The 19,686-nt window shown below is 38.4% G+C and overlaps 1 protein-coding gene across 3 annotated transcripts in view; it reads left to right on the top strand.

The window, feature by feature from the left end:
• EDA (ectodysplasin A) overlaps positions 1-19,686 on the top strand; it is a 188,047-nt gene that overhangs the window by 43,689 nt on the left and 124,672 nt on the right. For 2 of the 3 annotated variants that reach the window (XM_050965187.1, XM_050965188.1), the window contains one exon: positions 6,502-6,640. The exons of the other annotated variant lie outside the window; for it this stretch is intronic. The gene's annotated coding sequence lies outside the window, so the exon portion shown is untranslated. The remainder of the gene's footprint in view (positions 1-6,501; positions 6,641-19,686) is intronic. 3 annotated transcript variants of the gene reach the window in all.

Genomic DNA, 19,686 nt, shown 5'->3' on the forward strand with positions numbered 1-19,686 from the left:
GTTAAAAGGCAGCTCTTGAATATTCATCAAGCGATCTCTTCCTTAGCAGTGTGTTTCTCAAACAGAATCTATCATGGATTTATTGAAATGTATTAGATCTCAAGATGATTGCATATGGTGTCATGATCTTAATTCTGGCCTCTTTTTAGGTATGCAAGACTGTGCAACTTTAAATCTCAGCATTTTGTGTTTCGTGAATCTTTATGCATGTAATTAGATTATCTTAATCCATACCAAAGAGAGGGCCTTGTAAACCTAAAGAATTAAAAAGTTATCAGGTGTCTTTTTTTATATCTTGCAGGCAGTTTAGATGTACTGTAAGTATGCGTATGTCCAAAACTTTCCATTTCAAATGTATGTAGTTTGACAATTTTGGAAATATTATTATAAAGAGTGAAGTAAAATAGTTGCAAAATATGTTAAGAGTTTTATGATTGTGCAACTACTTCAATATGTGAATTTAGCTTTGCTCTAGGTAGTAGAGTAAGTGGGAAATATTACACGTGCTGCTCATTTATTTTTTTAATGGAAGTTGTTCTGTGGCCCTAATAGAACAATTGAATGGAGAGACATTCAGTATTGCAATTGTAAACACTTGTGAGTAGCTTCTACTGGTCCCTAAAGACTCCGATGCTAACTTCTTTTAATATTGTTGGAAGAATTCCTGTAATTTAAGTTTAGTGTAAACAAAGCACACACACAAAACAGTTCGCATGGAGGTCACAGAGTCTAAATAGGCATGGGGAGGAGTTTATAATGAACAACAGACTTAAGGAATGCCACACTGAAAAGAGTAGCCAAATCAAAGTCCAGAAGAATTCAAGTCTCATTAAGTTTTCCTTTACAAGACATAACATCCTATACTGAAATAATCAGAGCTCAAAATAAGGCAAAGACCCTTATCCTGTTTCTGAGGGGGGAGAAAATTCATCTTAATTTCAGTCAACAATTACTACCTGAGTAGTACCTAAAAACAACAACAACAGAACCAACCATCAGATTATAGTTTCAAGAGCCATTTATTGACTCTCATAAAAACACTTTTTATTACTCTGGAAAAACTAACGTTTACTGTCCATTGTAATTAACACTGTAAAATGTTTGTACAAAAGTCCAGATAGAAATTGAGTTAACAGGTACTGAATTCAATAGGAGTAAAATAAGCTCTTTGATTTGTTTTTTTCCTCCTTTGGCAAGAAAGTAGCATAATTTGAATTTGAGGAAAGCTCTCAACTGGGAATGACTTTTTGTAATGTGAAAAATGCATCATAAATTGTCAGAAGAAGATCCAGAGCAAGAGAGTAAGACTGAATTTCTGCTATTGAAATTCAGTAGAAATAAAACTTAACTTTCTTCTTTGGGTGATTGTCCACATGGATTTACTCTGGGTGCACCTGCATCCCATATGCACAAGATAGGATTCTGTCCATTCAGGCCACACCTGTGTCGTTAACATTTTTGTGTCCTACACCCTAGGCATGAAGAGCAGAGCGGACCCAAACATTCTTTACTTTCTTGGTACCTGTAACACCGAGATGGAGCTTTGACAGTGTCTACCTGCTTTCCTGTGATTGCTAGTGATGATTTATTATAGTTGTTGGGAAGGTAGTTAACTTTTAGTTTGTTCATTGGATTGAAAAACCCGCATCATTATTGCACTCTCTCCTTTTTTTTTTTTTTTTTTTTTTTTTTTTTTTTTTTTTTTTTTAAGACACTAGGAACATTTGAAGGATCTCTACTCATTTTCCCCACCTTTTGGCAACTGCCTTTCTTTTTTTTCAGGAAGCCTGGACTGGGATCACCATGGACCAGTAGGTCCAAGAGATTTGTGAGCAACAGATATTACATAGAATTCTAGTCTCTTCTCACCCCCATCCCTCACTTGAGATAATATTGGAGCAAGAAGTGTTCTCTCTTCTGCATCTTGGAGTAGTGGAAGAGGTGCCCTTAGAATTCAGGTGCAGAGAATTTTAATCCCATTATCTTATTTTTTCTTGCCAAAGAAGAAATAGTGAGTAGTTGGAATTCTATTCTGGTCCTTCAACATTTCCACAGGTTCATCCATTTCACATTCAGGATAGTAACTCTGGCCTCCATAACTTCTTCATTAGAGTCTCAAGATTGATTTTCTGCTCTTGACCTTCAAGATGCCTATTTTCATATATCCATACATCTAGTTCCCAGGAAATAACTCTGATTTCTAGTAGGAACATATCACTATCCATACATTGTCCTGCCCTTTGATCTTTCCTCAGCACCAAGCATGTTCACAAAGTGTGTGGCAGTTGTAGCAGCTAGTGTAAGGAGACTAGGAATCCAGGTCTACCCATATCTCAATGCCTGGTCGATATGGGGAACATCACCCTAGTAGGTGACCTCTTAAATCCAGGTACCTTTATTGATCTATGCCACACTGGGCCTCAAAGTCAACAGAGAAAAATCAACACTTACTCCAACTGCAAGAGTAAGAGTTCATGGGAGTCATGTTAGATTCCAGGTCAGCGAGAGCTTATCATCCACAAGAGGAGAGATTCCAAACTGTAGTGGACCTCATCAATGAACATAAAGTTCACGCAAAGACATCAGTGAAAGCATGCCTCAGACTTCTGAGACATACAATGTTATGTTCCTATGTGATGTAGTTTGCCAGACATTACCTAAACTCCATGCAAAGGTGGTTTTGAAGTTAGTTTATTTACCCTGTAGATACCACATGAACATATTGATCATGGATCCACAAGAAATCTTCTCTTCACTAAACTAGTGGAAAGACCCACTTCAGGTGTGCAAGGGAATATACTTGCGTGCCCCTCTTCCTACCAAAAGTCTGGTGACAGACATCTTTGCTCAGGGATAATGGGGGCCCATCTAGAGCACCTTCAAACTTGGGACCTACAGCTCCCTCAGAAAGCTTTTCCACAGATAAATATTCTGGAATGCAGAGTCATCCATCTGGCATGCAAAGAATTCCTTCCTCTGCTCCAGGAATGCATAAATCGAGAGTAACCAACAATACTGTTGACATAAGGAGTAGCTGTAGAACAGTAGGCGCCACTATGTCAGGAGGCCATTTGGCTTTGAATATGGCATGTTGATCAATTGAACATATTGCTTTCTCTACATCTTCCACACATTCAGAAGTCTCTAGCAGATCACGTTAGCAGGCAGTTCTTAGACAACCATGAATGATCAGTCGAAGACTCAGTATTGCAGAAAATCTTTCATGAGTTGGGGTTCTCAACAATAGACCTATTTAACATTTTTTCTGATCTGATCTGTAGCAAGTGTTTCATTCCCGAAGCAATTCTGGTACAGGTTCTGTCAGATACATTTCTCACCGCTGGACACCTGGGACTGCTCTGTTCCACTGATCTCCATGATCTGAAGTCTGAAGGTCCTCAGGAAGCTCTACAGCAAGATGCAGGATCAGTGATCAGAATAGCATGGGCCAGGCACTTCTGGTATTTAGATCTCGTGGACCTCTTCATGCAGCCCCCAATTACCTTATCTGCTGTGCCCTACCATCTCTCAGATCGTGTACCCAGACCAAGTACCATTGTATTGGAGGGCTCACATCAACCAAAAGAAGCAGTTCAGCTGAAATGGAGGGTTGTTGCTGGATTTTTTAAAATTTTGCAGGCGTTGCATCTCAAGGATGGTACAAAGGCAGACTTGGGTGAGCTATCTGACATAGATGGACTAGTTTCCAAAACATATTTCACTTCCAATGTAGAAAAGAAAGGTGTGAGTTCTCAGGGCAAAGAAAGATGAAAATGAGGAAAATCTAAGCTTGGAGAAATCGGAGAAATTGTAGTATCTGAATGATCAGTGCAATTCCCATCCTGTCAGATAAATATTATATTCATTTTAAAAATGGAGATATGGGGCGTGACAGGTTAGACAACTTTGAGTTAATATCGGTCAAAGTTAGAGCTGTGCAGTTTCTGGTTCTCATACTTAAGCCAGTGGTGCTTAGGCCACACTTCTGTCAACTGTTTTATCATATTTGTTGTGTTTTGGGGAGGAAAAATTAGCCTTGAATCTAGGTATACGCTCTGAGACCTTGATCCTGCGACCAGTTGATAAATACATGCTAATTTCAAAGCATGTAATTCCTTTGTAGTTCCACTGATGGGTGCCTAAATAGTTCATCTATTATCAGTATATATCTGAGATTATATAATTTCTGTATATAGCAAGATAACTGGCACTGTGGACTCCTACCACAGGTCTCCTGTATCTGCAAGTGGGTTAGAGCAAAAGGAAAGAAGGAAACTGAGGTGAAATTTTAAGTAAGTGTTCAGTGGCATTTTTTAAATAGATCTCATGAGAATTAACACGTTTTCATTACAAGATTAAACTGCAGTTCTTTTGGAACAAAATCTGGCGTGAGAGTTCAAATATGCAGCCAGATGTGTAAACCTTATTGCATTTGCTAGTGGTATATTCCTGACAGTAAATTGGCATACAGCACAGTTGGCAGTAGCTGTAAATTTGAGGAGCTGCAACTGAATAGAGACAAAAAGTGACCTAAGCATACATGAATGGTAAGCTTTGGTTTTAATTTATCTCCTCTGTATCTGTGTGAAAGACCAACAAAAACAGTGGGAGCTGACCATACAGGGGAAAGAGTGAAAGTCACTGAACACAAAGTAGTTTCAAACACAAAGTAAACTGAAATAGATAAATATTTCTCTTATCTGTTAGCTACAGTAGTAATACGTGTTAACTTGTTAACAGTAAGTAAACACTCCAGCAGAATTGTATGTGATTTTTTTTGTAGTAAACTGTCTTCTTAAAGCCTAGTAATGTTAAATTGGCGAGTCTGAGACCTCCCAACTTTTCCAGTGAATGGTTATTGAGTTGTTAATTTCTTCAGTGGACCACTGAAAGAGTTCACTTCTGTTTTCAATAGTGGTGCATTTTCTTTGATGCGCTATTCATTGACCTTTTATCAAAATATTGTGATACGCTATGATTCTATCTTATGTTTTTAGAAGGTTAAGGCTTGCATGCATCCATTGTGCTGGCTGTTAAGTTCAGCAGTTAACACATGAAATCAGGCCTGCAAATTATGGGTTTTCCAATGGACTACAGATTTCAAGGCCTCCTATAGGTTTACAGGGATAACTTGTAATTTATAAGGAAATTCCATTGTTTTTGTCTTCCCTGTTCTGCCTTCCTCCTTAGAAAATAACCAGTCAAAGCTTCCTGCATATGCTGAGAGGCTACCTTCTCCCACTTAGTCCTTGTAGCAGCCAATGTTCATACCTGATCGTCCACAGTTACAATCCCAGGTGCTACTGAGGTGTGGTCTATACTAGAAAGTTGCCCTGGTTTAACTGGGGTAATTTTAAAACTGGTTTATTTTAAACTATTGCAAAAAGCTGTGTATGTGCTCTTAAACTGAAATAAGAAAGTCCACACTGCCTTTTGCACCATTTTAAATAATTTTGTTTAGAGGTAAAGTAAAACCTATGGAACTCGCTTATGTAGACAGAGCCTGAGATAGCAGCAGCAAAGTGCCAGTCACAGTGAAGAGGAACAGCTCCCACACCCTTTTTTATAATCAAAAGTCTGGTGAGTTAACACAGATAGTATTATAGGATCCATAACTTGTAAAAAGAGAATGAGTTAAGATGAACAATGCTCTTGAACTATGAGTCCTCATAATCTGGTAAAATGGCTAGCCATTTTTACTAACAGGATTTTACTTTAGTTTTAAGATAATGCACATATTGCCTATCCAATACTTAGGGCATAGGTCTGAATAATGTTTAACATGTTACTACAGTACAACCTTGATTTTTATGAATACCAGTCTTATGAACAACTGGTTATATAAGACATATCTCCTTCCCCATCAAGAAAATATCACATAATAAAAGTGATGTTGATGAAGAACTGGTCAACATCCCTTTATATTCTGTTGCCTTAAGTATACTCAAAATCTCTCTGTAGTGGTTTGAAGGACAAGAAAAAAGACAGATACTGCAATTTATGTACCTTACCTACTGTAATTTTGAGATTTTCTGTTTTTATTAACTCCTCAAACCTCAATTTAGTTCGTTGAATAGGATATTAATGTAACTTGAGTTTTCCTGATGTAGTAGTTTTGCTTTACAAAAAACTAATTTACTTGTAATACTTACATCTTAAGCAAGTTGTCCAGCTATGATAAACTGAAACTTTTTGTTATATGTGAGTGGGTGGTTAAATAACATAGTGTTCTAGTCTTGTACTGTCCTTATTGTCATCTCTTATCTTTCAAATACTCTCCAGAATTTTGAAAGCTCTTGATTTATCTCCACCAAAATAAATAGTTTATCCCAGTATGTTAACCTAAGGTTTTTTTTTCTGAATATAACTGAAACTGCTACCTCCATTTTGAGGTACTCCTTTCTTGATTGATTTTCACCTCATATGACAGGGCTAAGTTCTGGGAAGAACAATAGAACAGTTTGGCCTTGGGGTAAGTAATATCCCTTTTTTTCTGAACAGCTTGAAGGAGTCTGTCTCACTGTTCCACCAACCACACTTGTGCCTTTTGGACCTCTCGTGGGAGCTCTGTAGCAACTGTCAACATGTATGGATTCTTTTCTAAAGCAACATCCAAAACTTCAACAACTTTTCAACTAAGGTAATGGCATCAGAGCCCACATGGACTCCAAGAAGTCAAATATTTTGCAGCATTATTGATTCTCTATTTTTAGCCCCCTCTCCATAGCAATGGTACCTTTTTAGTATTGGTTTGTCCTCCATTTGGATCTTTTCAGTTTAGCTTCTGTTCTGTGTTCATATGGGTTTTCATTTCTCATTGTTTTAGAAACACTATTTTTTCTCAGATATTAACATTTGTAATTTATCTAGGTTAATGAGAAGAGATTGTCAGTTCACACAAAGAGCTTTCCCTTTAAAACTTGCAGAAGTCTACTGTCAGTCTTATTCTTTCCTCTAGACGCTGCACGTAGGTAGTATTATCTCTTTTCTGAAACCTACCGAGTTTTATGATGTTCGGAACTGAATTCCACTGATTGTAGACTATACTGTAGCATCTCTTGTTAAACATGACTTACAGCTGGCTAATTGCACCGCCACCTGCAACTTGCAATCCTTTGTTAAAACTAGTTTTGAAAGCTTCTTGAAACTACACTGTTTCCTAGTTTGGTGACTGTGTGGAGAGGGGAGACCTTTTTGCTTTCCCCACTTACATGAGTAGACCCACTACTAGTGGTACTACTTGAGACTCTAAAAGTGAGAGAATTTGTGTGCTACACTCCTTATTCAAACTGTTTCATTAAAGTCCTATAGTTGAAGATACCCAGTGCATGGCATTTTGTATGAGGAGAAGTCTTCTTTGCCCTTTCTATATTAAAGATGCTCAAACTTAGCTACAGGGAGAATTGCACCCACTTTGCATGTGGAGTCATAAATAGATCTGTTTTATTTCACTCCTAGGATGACATTTAGAATAATTTAATTTATTCTTTTACAGCTATGCATGGATAAAATGTTTCTCCAAATTTAAAAGTTCCTCCACCTCCCTTTATTCCTTCTTTTCTCTCCTGTCATTTTATGTCCATCTAAATTTTTCTAACCTTTCTCTTTCCTTTTCTCTCTTTTTCCATGGGTTCCCCATTGCCATCCCTCCTACTACTCATAGGGTCCTGTACAGCACTGCATTTTAGACCAGAGCTATGCTTCTGCCAAAATATTAAAATTGAAGATGGTCTCCCACTGCATGAGAAGTCTTAAAATTATGCACCCATAGTTTACGTAAATACAACTTAAAGAAAAGGATAATATAAATTAAAGGAAGGCTCTGTGTTAGTCTTTGCAAACTTTTCTCTACAACTGTTTCATCAGTTTGGATGCTTAGCTATGCTATAACTTGTTCACCCCATTTTTTGATCGAGTAATGTAATTTTCAAGTGTTAGAACAAAACAAAGAAGAATTTGTTTTGTACTTGTCTGAATAGGCAGGCTGTTGAAACAAAGAGGACAGACTGAAAACAACCAGCACCATACCAGCCCAAGGCTACAAAAAATATCTTGTTACAGCAGCATGTTTCTCAGTATTAAGAAGGATTTTCCAAGCCAAAAACACTGATTTTTTGAGGCATGAATACAGATTTTTCATTTTTATTGGATGGGTTGATTTGCATTTTTACAGTACATAGAGCCCTACTCAAGGTTGAAAGCTGGTATCTTTCTGACTCAGTTTTGAAGAAAAGGAATGGAGATTTGGAAGTAGCTGTTAAGATACTGTAATGTAGAATTCATAACATTAAACTGTTTTCAAAAAATAAAATTACCATGTTTGTTTAATACTGTTATTAAAGTTCTCATATAGGAACCTGATTTTTGGTCAAGAATAAGCTGAAATATTTGGAAATTGAAAACTAAGATTCCAGTAAAAGTTTTGATTGTAAAGTTCTAACCTTAATATCTTTCAGAGTGGTAGCTGTGTTAGTCTGTATCAGCCAAAAGAATGAGGAGTACTTGTGGCACCTTAGAGACTAACACATTTATTTAAGCATAAGCTTTCGTGGGCTAAAACCTGCTTAATTGGATGCATGCAGTGGAAAATACAGTAGAAAGATCTATACAGAGAACATGGAAAAAATGATATGACAACACCTATTTTTTCATGGCGCGCGTGTGTGTGTGTGTATATGTGTGTATGTATATATATAATACTTCCTACTGTATTTTTCATTGCATGCATCCAGTTAAGTGGGTTTTAGCCCACGAAAGCTTATGCTTAAATAAATATGTTAGTCTCTAAGGTGCGACAAATACTGCTCATTCTTTTTGCTTAAAATCTTTGCATCTTCATTTTGGTATCAAGTTGAAAGTCAGCTTATTCCAGCAAAAGCTCCCAACAGACATCATAATAATAGTTATTATGTATCCACACAAGTGCATGAAGTTACTCCAATGGCAGGAATGGAGGATGGCTTCCAAAGGACTTTGTATTGTTAAGCAGGTGCAAAGACAGCAAGAAATAATAGTAGTAGGGCAATTTAAACATATACTTAGTATGGTGCTCTGTCCCCCTCTAGTGATGACCGCATCGCATGGAGGTTGAGACTACAGTATCTTGGAGCTAATAGAGCTGGCTCTTTTAACTCAGACAGTAGAAGCTCATTGTTTCAGAGCCAGGAGTCTTGGGTTTAGTCCCCACTGCTAATGACCCACCCATAGACCCCATATTACAACATATATGTTGCATACAGTATTTTCAATTCTATATTAAGTGTGTGCTTAACACTTGGTCGTATAAGTAACATATTGATACCTACATACGCAGCTGGTGAGAATGAAATTTTGGGGTAGGATAGCTACTGAAAATATACTATCTAAATATTATTCACAACTCAAACATCTTCTCTTTCCTAATTGCTCCCCCTTCCTCTTCTTGGTTTAATCCCCCAAATCCATCCACGTTTAACCTATTAAGGATTTTTTTTAAAGAAAAGAGCTCCAACACCAGTGTTCTGTTAGCCGGTGTTAAGAGGCCACAACCATACAATTTCGAGTGAAAGTTGGGAGAGGGAGACAGGTAGCTGCATGATAAGTACTCACCACTGCCATTGTAGAGAATCAGGCTGGGCCAGAGAGAAGGAAAGCTTAACTGAAGAATCTGCTCTTTCCTTGCTATCCTGTTTGTGGTGAGTCTAACAGGAAAGTACTCTTTCTTTAACTTGCTTTATTGATGAGGAACAGAATTTTTGATCGTGTGAGTTACTCTTTTATATAAGTATTGAGAGGATATCAGAAAAGATTTTGGAATGCAACTGAACTGAGGCAGTATAGGTTATGAATTGCACTAGAGGATTACTTAAAGCCATAGACTACCAGCACCTCTGGGACTTATAGCTTTCTATTGGCTTTACTTCTCTTTTTGCTGCCCTCCTACCCACAAGTTTTAATAGCTGAGACAATCCCTGTTTTCCTATAGCCCAGCCATTGAATACCTACTACTACACGTTGCATGACATATTTCTATACATGCGTAAGTGCTTTTTTACTCTATTTTTATCATTGCAATGTATGTTAAAGTAAATTTTTTTTTAAACTTTTTGAGAAGCTTTTAAAGAAAATAGTAAGTGACCTTCTACTGGATATTTTTGGGAATATTATGTAGATCACGAGCACCAGAAGCTTATTGTACTGTGATAAAAATCGCTGCCAACTTTCATTCAATGTTCTGCTTGATGCATGCATAATATATGTATCAGTATAATTTTAAGCATAACTCATGGCCAGACACATTGCAGCTAATCCATGAGACTATTTACAGCCAACCTTTTGCTACTTGCTTCTTTGCGTAATTCAGCAGAATAGGATGTGTCAACACTCAGATGTTTGAAAATGAGCCACTTTAGGGTGTGTGGGTGAAATGGTAAACCAAGACTGATTAGGTAGATGTTAGGACATGCTGATAGGCATCATGTCTGCTCAAAAAAGCTACTTTTAAATATTTCTTGTCTGAGTATTAGTGGAAAATTTACAGAATGCCAGATGAAAGTGTAGTCCAAGATCTGCAGTATAAAGTTTGCCTTCAATTGAAGCATAATTAATTTCTTAAATGAGTCAACTAATATTATCTAGAACTCTGCATCTCTGCTCCCTAGGATGTTATAAGTTTGTCATCCTATCCATATGTCCTTTCACTCCTACAATAATGAAATTCCTTCCAAAAAATAAAATTAAAATGTGTTTTTTCTTCTCCTCGTCTCCTTTTAGGTATGCAGTTTTATTACAGAAGGCTGTCTGTGACTACTGCCTTTCCACTATGCCTACTATATGATATACAAACACCTGGAAATGACAGACTTAATATTAGGATCTGTGTTTCTGTAGCTTGGAAACTTGCTTGCAAAGAATCCATAGTTTGCTTCCTCTTTGTATATTTGTGTGGGTCATTGTAACTGAATACATTTAATTCACAGCTGTAACCAAAGTGCTCTAGCTAGTGCATCTGCTTTCAGTAATACAACTTGAGTTAGAACTGTTTATTCTTAAGCTCATTTTGAAAGAGCTCTGGGATCCTTTCTAACATAATTTATAATAGTTTAGTGTAAATCTACAAATTATCTTCATATTCTGTGCATATATTCTTATTAGTCTAAACCAACTATTTTGACACTGGTACATACACCAGTACTTTGTTCCACACTTTTTGTCTTTGATCCTCTGGGCTGTCTCCTATGCCTTTTAATGAAACTTTTTGCTAGGCTGTTATATACCACTAGTGTGCATCTCTTAGTCTGCTGTTTGAGTTCTTAATAAACAATGGAACTTATGTTGGGGTTTGAGCAGCATCAGAGATCACTGAGAGATAGAATGCACATAGTTGCGTAAAAGGCAATGGTTACGTCCAAGTATAGCTAGCCAAAATTTTATTCTGAAAGACCAGCATATTTGTTTAAGAAGGCTGTGGGCTTCTGGTTTAAAGTGTTTGCTATACTGGTATCTAACTTAGTACTGTCACTGCCACTCAAAGTAGACATGGACAAATCCTGGAGCTTTGTGTGTCTTTCAGCATCTGTGCAGTTGTCAGCACTTTCTGATGTCTTACTAATACTCATTTATGAGTAGACTGTAGGCTATATACATTATTTTTGGTTATATTAATAAACTGTCTTTATCATGTAGACTGCAGTTTGATCTCCATCTAGAGAACTTCTCAGACTTTTTAATAGGGTGGACTATATCTTAATATAGCACATCATGAGTACACCCTCCTTCCCAATTACAGTCACTTAATATTCCTGTGGAAAGTGCAACAATTACTTATCTGGAAAAGTGGTAAGTGTTTAATGTATTTCTTTTAATTTCCAGTTGCTAAAATGTACAAGATGGAGAGCAGCACCATGTGACCAATAATAAGAATCAGTTATCTAGAGTTTGCATTATACTGTATATAATACTGTATCTTTGTAGTAAAGTAAAACTACTATTTTCTTTCCTTGATTGTTTATATCCATTCATGCTCTTGGGTATGGTTCCTTCCAGCCACCAGATGTCCACTGTCATGACATTATCCAGCCCTTACATATAGGGCGCTCACAGACCTCAGTTGTTTCCAACAGGTATAGAACTGACATTCTTTAGCTACCTAACTGAATAGCTTGAACAAAGAAGGTGATGGAAGAGTAAATTTCAGAAGATGAGGAAGATTAATGATCACACACTGCTGTGCAGCTCTTCCTACTAAGCCAAGTGAAAGCTGGCTTGCAGTAGCTGAAAGTGTCTATTATAGCATAGCTGATTTGTGGAGGAACTAGCAGGGCCATGAGGTGCCCACACTGCCAGGGTCTAACAAAGCCGAGAGCTGTAGGCTCCTTCATGATCAGCTGTGGGAAAAGTGGACTTGCTGCATCTCTGCACTTAGCTGTTGGGTAGGAGAAGAAAATCATCAGCTTGTCCTTTTCTCCCCACTTTCCTCCAAGCCCCCAAAAGACTGTCATCTAAGAAACCCAGAAGTTCTCCTCAGTGCTCTGCCCATTGCTTTCACAGATATGTTGGGCAACCTGTCAAGGGTTCACTTGTCTCAGCTGTCTCCAAACATTAGCATGGTACCTAATCTCCAACATGAAATCCAGCCTGCTCAGACTATTCCGTTGACAAGAAGAACTAGTGACATTCCAACTACTCACCCTAATCTCATGGAACAGTACTTTTGGGGAGTCTAAAGCATCTCTGGTGTGTTTGTATTATCATCATACTAACTGAACACATTACTTTAGGCCAGTCTCTCCTCTTCTGTAGAAGCAACCCTGTTGATGATCAAAGAGGCCATTCTTTCTGTTGGCTTCAGCAATGCTAAGTGGCAGCCTAGCTTCCGATACATTGCCATAGGGAGTGGAGCAACATAGGGGCTGTGCCGGAGGCAAGAGAAAACGAACAAAATGTTATCTTCTACCACCACCTCCCTCAGCCCCACTCAGGCATGCCCTGGGTCCCTTATAAGTTTCAGCCATTAAGACATGTCCCTGTACCTAAGAGGTTTCCCACATGAACTCTTTCTGGACTGGAATATTCCAAGGATAAGTACTTATCAGACTGACTAAAATCTAGTATATGTTAGACTGCATTCTAGGTTTATAATAAGATGCAGATTTATCATTTAAAGGGAATAGGATTCCTTCAGCCCAGAGAAAGGGACTAGAAAGAATATCTGAGTGCCTTTTCAGATGGCTAGCATATTTGGGAGCTGAATTTCTTGGGTATTTTTTGTGGAGAAGATTATGAGCCCTTTGAGGAGGATAAAATCCAATGGAAATATGTGAACTAGAGAAGGGGCAGGATGGCTCAGATTACCATCACATAAGGGGGAAGTTCCACTAAGTCAAAAAAGACTTGCTGCACTTAACTTCTAGGATTGCCCAGTTATTTAAACTGGAGGAATAGAAGTTGGCAGAAACAGTCCCAGAAGATTCAGCATTTTCTAGTTCATGCACGCTCTTCAAACAACCAGCTCTTCGTGGGTATGCATATACATGAAGAATTTGGTGGGTAGTGAGTGGCATTTCCCTGACTTTATTAATCTGTTGGGTGCTTTATTTTCTTTTATTTATTTCTGAGAAAGGATGTAGAGACTTTCACAGAGAGTTTCAAAATGGATGTAGCTATCTCTGATGCAGCTAGGAGAAATACTATTCTCATGGAAATGGGGGAAACTCTCAAGGACTGTAGACAAAAGAATATAAGCTTCTCTGTGGAGGACATCCAGATCCTCTGAGGTTTCTCTTTAAGCTTTATTTCTCAGTGCTTATGCTACAGAAACTGAGCAGCTCTATAACGGTCAGAGACAAGCAGTCAAACCCGGCCAAGACCTTGTTTTGGCATTATCTGTCATGTAGGATGCCACATACAACACCAACTTCATGCTCTATGGCAGGAATCTCAAACACGTGGCCCACGGAGTTATTTCCTGTAGCCCCTCCATAGCCGCCAACTCCACCGGCAGCCAAGCTCCCCTAACACCCCACCCTCTTCACCCTGCCCCCGAGCGCACTGCATCCCCGTTCCTCCACCTACCTCCCAGCACTTCCTGCCACCAAACAGTGGTTTGGCAGCACTTAGGTCTTTCCAGGAGGGAGGAGCAGGAGCAGGGATGTGGCGTGCTGAGAGGAGGAGTCAAAGAAGAGGCAGGGCTGGGGTTGGAATGGGGCAGGGAGGGGGCAGAGTTGGGGTTGGGAGTTTGGGGAAGGGGTGGAAAGAGGTGGGGCAGTGGTGGGGCCTCAGGGACTAGACGAGCAGTCTGAGGTATGAAGTTCAGCATGTATGATCCTTTGCTGTGAGTAGCTGGGAAGAATGTTTGTTAAAAGTGACAACATATTTTGTATGAATGGTTACTTTAAAAAGTTTCTGCCATTATAGCTATGTTGATAGACTGTTAGTTAAGATCATCATCAGTGTTACTAACCACATAAGGAATAGTTACAGATGTTTGTATTTTATTAAAACCCTTCTTCGCATTACAGTTTTAAGAAAGTTAATACATTGACTTTTAATAGCATATTATATTACTCTTCCTTTTTTTCATTTTTGACTATACTTTTGTACCGTTGTATGAAAAGGTTTCAGTGATTTGGCCCTCAGGCCAATGTATTAATCCTCATGTGGCCCTCATGGTGATTTGAGTTTGAGATCCCTATGGCTTTGTCAGTTACTACTAGAAGGTCCAGATAGCCGAAGCTGGAGTCTGCATACCATTCTCCAAAGTCAAGTTGGTAGTCCTTGCCTCTAGAGATTTTTTCTTTTTTTTTTTTTCTTTTTTTCGGTGGTAGGGAGTACTCTAAAAGTTTAAGCATTTACTTATGAGTGTGTAAACTAAAGCTCAGTCACAAAAATGACACCAGTCCACACACCCTAGTTTCATTCCAATGGCTCTCAATTATCCAGGAGCCGATTCAGATATTCAACCTTCATATCCTTTTCATAATACTTTGGTTTTTGGCTGGAAATTTATTGCTTTTTGGCTTGGTGTATTGTGCGCATTTCCCATCTTCATTCTTTTAATCCTTTAAATTGTTTTCTAAGATTTTTCTACCTTTTCAAATATCCCCGTCATCCTTTCTAATCAGTAGTACATGCGTGAGTCAAAATTATGACAGACTCCAATTAATATCATATTACTGGATTCACACCATTTATATGAATGCTTTTTATAGAAAAACATTTTATAAAATGTTAGAGAAAGAAATTACATGAAATGAACAGAATTTGTAATTACTAATATGGAAAACAGATTGGCTATTTACTGAGCTTATTTATTGAGCACTGTACAAACTGAAGGCCAAACTAATACAATGTGAGATTCTATGCCCTTGTTATCAAGAAATAATAATTGATACTACTTAAAAAAACATACTGTCTGAATATCCTCATGAACCCTATTTTAATTCATTATAAAAGCTCCAGGGAGCTATCCAACCCTAATTAGAACTCATTTTTTGCTTGCTCTTTTTTATGGAATGTTTGCAGTAGTGACAATAAAGATGAAAGCAATAAGAGTGTGCTATATGCAGTTTCATTTGTAGAAGTGTCTAACACTAGTATTATTGATAGTACATATTATTGATAGTACATTCTGTATTCAAAGCAGCAATTTGTCAATCTGGAAAAAAATTAACAGGTTTATTGGATGTATACTTATAATTTTGTCCTTCAGTAGCTTTCTAGTTCAATACTGCTACAGGATTCCTGAAGTTTTCTTTGCTGTTTTGCTAGGACTACAAAACACTGACTCATGGGATTCATGGTTTTTTGACATTCTTGCTTGTATATTGCATAAATCTAATAGGGATGAGCCTGATCGGTGAAGATGAGATCCAGATCTGGATTTCCCAAAAATGCAGGAAAGTTTGGAGCTGCTTTTGAGTTCAGACCTATTTCTAATGGTAAATCAAAGAAAAACAATTGAGTATGACGTTCACTTTGAACCTTGTAAATTTTAGCCAGGTTCTTTTTAGTAACATACACTTACTTACACTTACTCCTGCCTCTCTGAAGGAGGAGCTAATTGAAACCTTTTGCAAGCAATAGGTATTACTTGTCATATAATTCAGTATTCACAAAAATTGTAATGACTGTTAAGGAGCCCTCAGGATCTCTTGCAGAAAGTGACTTTAGACTCTGAAATAATAGGAAGAGAACAGATGAAAAAACTACATATAAAAAAATCGCCTTTTCAATGTAATCCAGACTTTCTGATTCTCTCAATTTCTTTTTTAGCTTCCCATGTGAGATGGGGAGAAGTTCCTCTGTTAGTGCTTCCCCCTCTACCCCCCATTATCTATTGTGTCAAGGAATCTAGGTTCACTGAGCTGGGTAATGATTATTGTGCTGCTTGTCTAAAAGCTTTGTCAAAATGCATTTTTTTAAAATTTTTGTTTATTGCAGTATCAGTTCTGTGATTATCTCTCCTGGACATTAGTTGTGGGATTTTGCAAGGTAAGCTGGTGACTTCTACACTTGTGAAGGTAAAACTGACATGTAAAACTCAGAACCACTGTATAGTATTGGGTGAAGATCATATTGTGTTTAAGTCAGTGTTAAAGAGCCTTCCCTATGTTTTTGGTAAAACTAAGCAAGACAGCAGCCCAGTGATAAAAAATCATGATAGAATAGGTGCTAAGGTACTTTGTTCATTGGAGACTATATAAAAACCTAGATAGGATATTTGCAGTCCCTTCCATTTATCACAGTTTTCATAGGGAAGTGTCCCCCAACTCCATAGCAACTGGGAACAGATCACATCTTTCTCTGTTTCTGTGCTTAGTTCCACCCCTCAGGAAGAATTCCCCAGAAGATTTTTCCTCCGAGTGGCACACACAGCAGGTTTCCAGGATGTACACACTACTTCTGCTCCCTTGTGCATATGCATGACAATAATATAATCCTATACTATTTTTCAAATACAATAGATTAATATACAAAGCACTTGTGGATTGGTAGGTTTGCTATGCACACAGTGTACCTGACAAACCCACAAAAGCAAGGACATGCCAAGTTAAGCTATACCTTCTTTTTCACCCACCAGCACACACCTTGTTACCAGAATTATGATGTAGCACCTGCTGCAACCTTAACTCTGCCCCCTCAAATTGTTGTCCTCCGCATTCCACTTTACCAAACTATACCCCTGGCAACACTATTGAGTGGGGATAACGTTGGAAATGGCTGACACCACTGGGCAGTATATTAGTTTTCTAGGGTTTTTTAAATGCTGAAGTGGAAACATAAAGGAAATTTACAGTGTGCCTCTCTAGTGGATGGGCTGCACAAAAGTTTGTTTGTGACCAGCTTAAAGGTAATAGAGCTGGGTCTCTTGAGTTCAGGCAGTGGAGGTTCACACTTTTTAGATCTAAGGGAGCCAGGTTTAATCCCCACTGCCGATGATCCACCCAGAGGGATCGCATTACATAAGATTAGTCAAAGTGTGAGGACACCTTTTAAAACAGAGAAGGATTTAAACCAGGGGTCGGCAACCTTTCAGAAGTGGGGTGCCGAGTCTTCTTCATTTATTCACTCTAATTTAAGGTTTCGCGTGCCAGTAATACATTTTAACATTTTTAGAAGGTCTCTTTTCTATAAATCTATAATGTATAACTAAACTATTGTTGTATGTAAAGTAAATAAGGTTTTTAAAATGTTTAAGAAGCTTCATTTAAAATTAAATTAAAATGCAGAGCCCCCCTAGACTGGTGGCCAAGACCCGGGCAGCATGAGTGCCACTGAAAATCAGCTTGCGTGCCGCCTTCGGCACCTTGCCATAGGTTGCCTACCCCTGCTTTAAAACCTTCTGTCTGTCAGAATAAAATCTGACAGAAAAGTGTAGTTGCTAACAGAAGTTTTTATCCATGATACATTAAATTATTTTATTCAATAAAAATGTAATGTCATTAGTACATGAACTTTGTCATGATGCATAATAATAATCTCTCTACAAACTTTCATGTGGAAAAACTACAGTCAACATTAAAGGTCAAACTGCCAAGGACAAACGTCAGCTATAGCCTAATTTCAAGGACTTGCTATTAAAAATTTACGAAAAGTAAAAGAAAGTCCTTTTGAGTTTAACACTAAGAGAAATTTCACATATATTGGCCTACTTACTTTTAGCAGAAAAACCTGAATTTCTACCCTGTTTTACAACACAAAATATGGTGTTGCTACTGGGGACCACCAGAATACTGGGCTTTTTCTCTATGGTGACTGGCATTCTTGTCTTAATTCATTTAAATCCTGAAAATAAATAATTTGAAATCACTGCACAAGATTTTCTTTTTTATATTTGTGCTGTATGCTTGTTCAACAAAAGTCTCTCTTGTGCACCTGTCAGTGAAGCAGAGACGGATCAGGATTTCTCCTGCAAATACTAGTGCTGGACACCAGTCTCCAGGTGACAGCAGCAGTGAGGTCGGGCAGACTGTTTCTCTTCCCCTGTGCTCAGTGTTCCCTGAAAGTGTCAAGCCAGTACAGGACTCTTGAGGAGGGGAAGTAGCTGGAGTCTCAGTGCCTTGCTAGTGAGGAAACAAATTGTTGAGGGGAGAATACACTTAGGAAGGTATGGAAACATGCTGGGGAAAAGAGAGGATTCCTCTTGGAGTCCTTGTTCACCTAGACTAATCAGGTCACTCTCCAGTTTCAATTTGGGTCAGTCTTTCAACCAGTGAAGAAATTATGTGCACCATAACAAGTTCATCCATCTCATTGAAACATATCAAGGTTAAGGTTGTAATAACTATATACTTCATTAATAGCTGATGTTTGTTAATGTTGTCTCTAACCCAGTGCAGGGGACTGGACTGAAGTATTATCTAGACCATCCCTTACAGGTGTTTTGTCTAATCGGCTCTTAAAAATCTCCAAAGATGGAGGTTCCACAACCTCCCTAGGCAGTTTATTCCAGTGCTTAACTGCCCTGACAGGAAGTTTTTCCTGATGTCCAACCTAAACCTCCCTTGCTGTAATTTAAGCCTGTTGCTTCTTGTGCTATCCTCAGAGATTAAGAAGAACAATTCTTCTCCCTCCTCCTCATAACAACCTTTTATGTACTTGAAAACTGTTATCATGTCCGTCCCCCGCCCCACCAGTCTTCTCTTTTCCAGACAAAACAAACCCATTTGTTTCAATCTTACTTCACAGGTCATGTTTTCTAGACCTTTAATCATTTTTGTTGCTCTTCTCTGGATTTTCTCCAAATCGTCCCCATCTTTCCTGAAATGTGATGTCAGGGTATCCCACCACCTGTGTATCCCTTCTCTTCGCTGAGGAAGCGACAGGGGGAGCCTGTATGTGCTGCTTCCTCTGGATCAGGAAAGGGTGCTGCCAGGGGCGGCTGCTGTCTGAACAAGTATTCAGGCTGGTGAGTGTTCTGCTTAAAGAGACAGTGTGCTGTCACACTCACTCAGGCACACATCACTCAGGCACATATATACTTCCCAACACACACACACACACTCTCTCTCTTTCTCACATTCCCCCCAACACTCACACTCTCTCTCTCTCTCTCTCTCTCTCACACACACACACACACACACACACACACACACACACACTGTCGTTGTTGCCGTTACTTCTTGGTACTTCCTGTCAAAATCTGCAATACATATATATTTTTTGTAATTTTATGCTTTCAAAGTTCATTAAGGATTATAGTACTGT

The sequence above is a fragment of the Gopherus flavomarginatus genome, chromosome 8 (assembly GCF_025201925.1).
Source record: "Gopherus flavomarginatus isolate rGopFla2 chromosome 8, rGopFla2.mat.asm, whole genome shotgun sequence".
Classification (NCBI taxonomy): domain Eukaryota; kingdom Metazoa; phylum Chordata; order Testudines; family Testudinidae; genus Gopherus; species Gopherus flavomarginatus.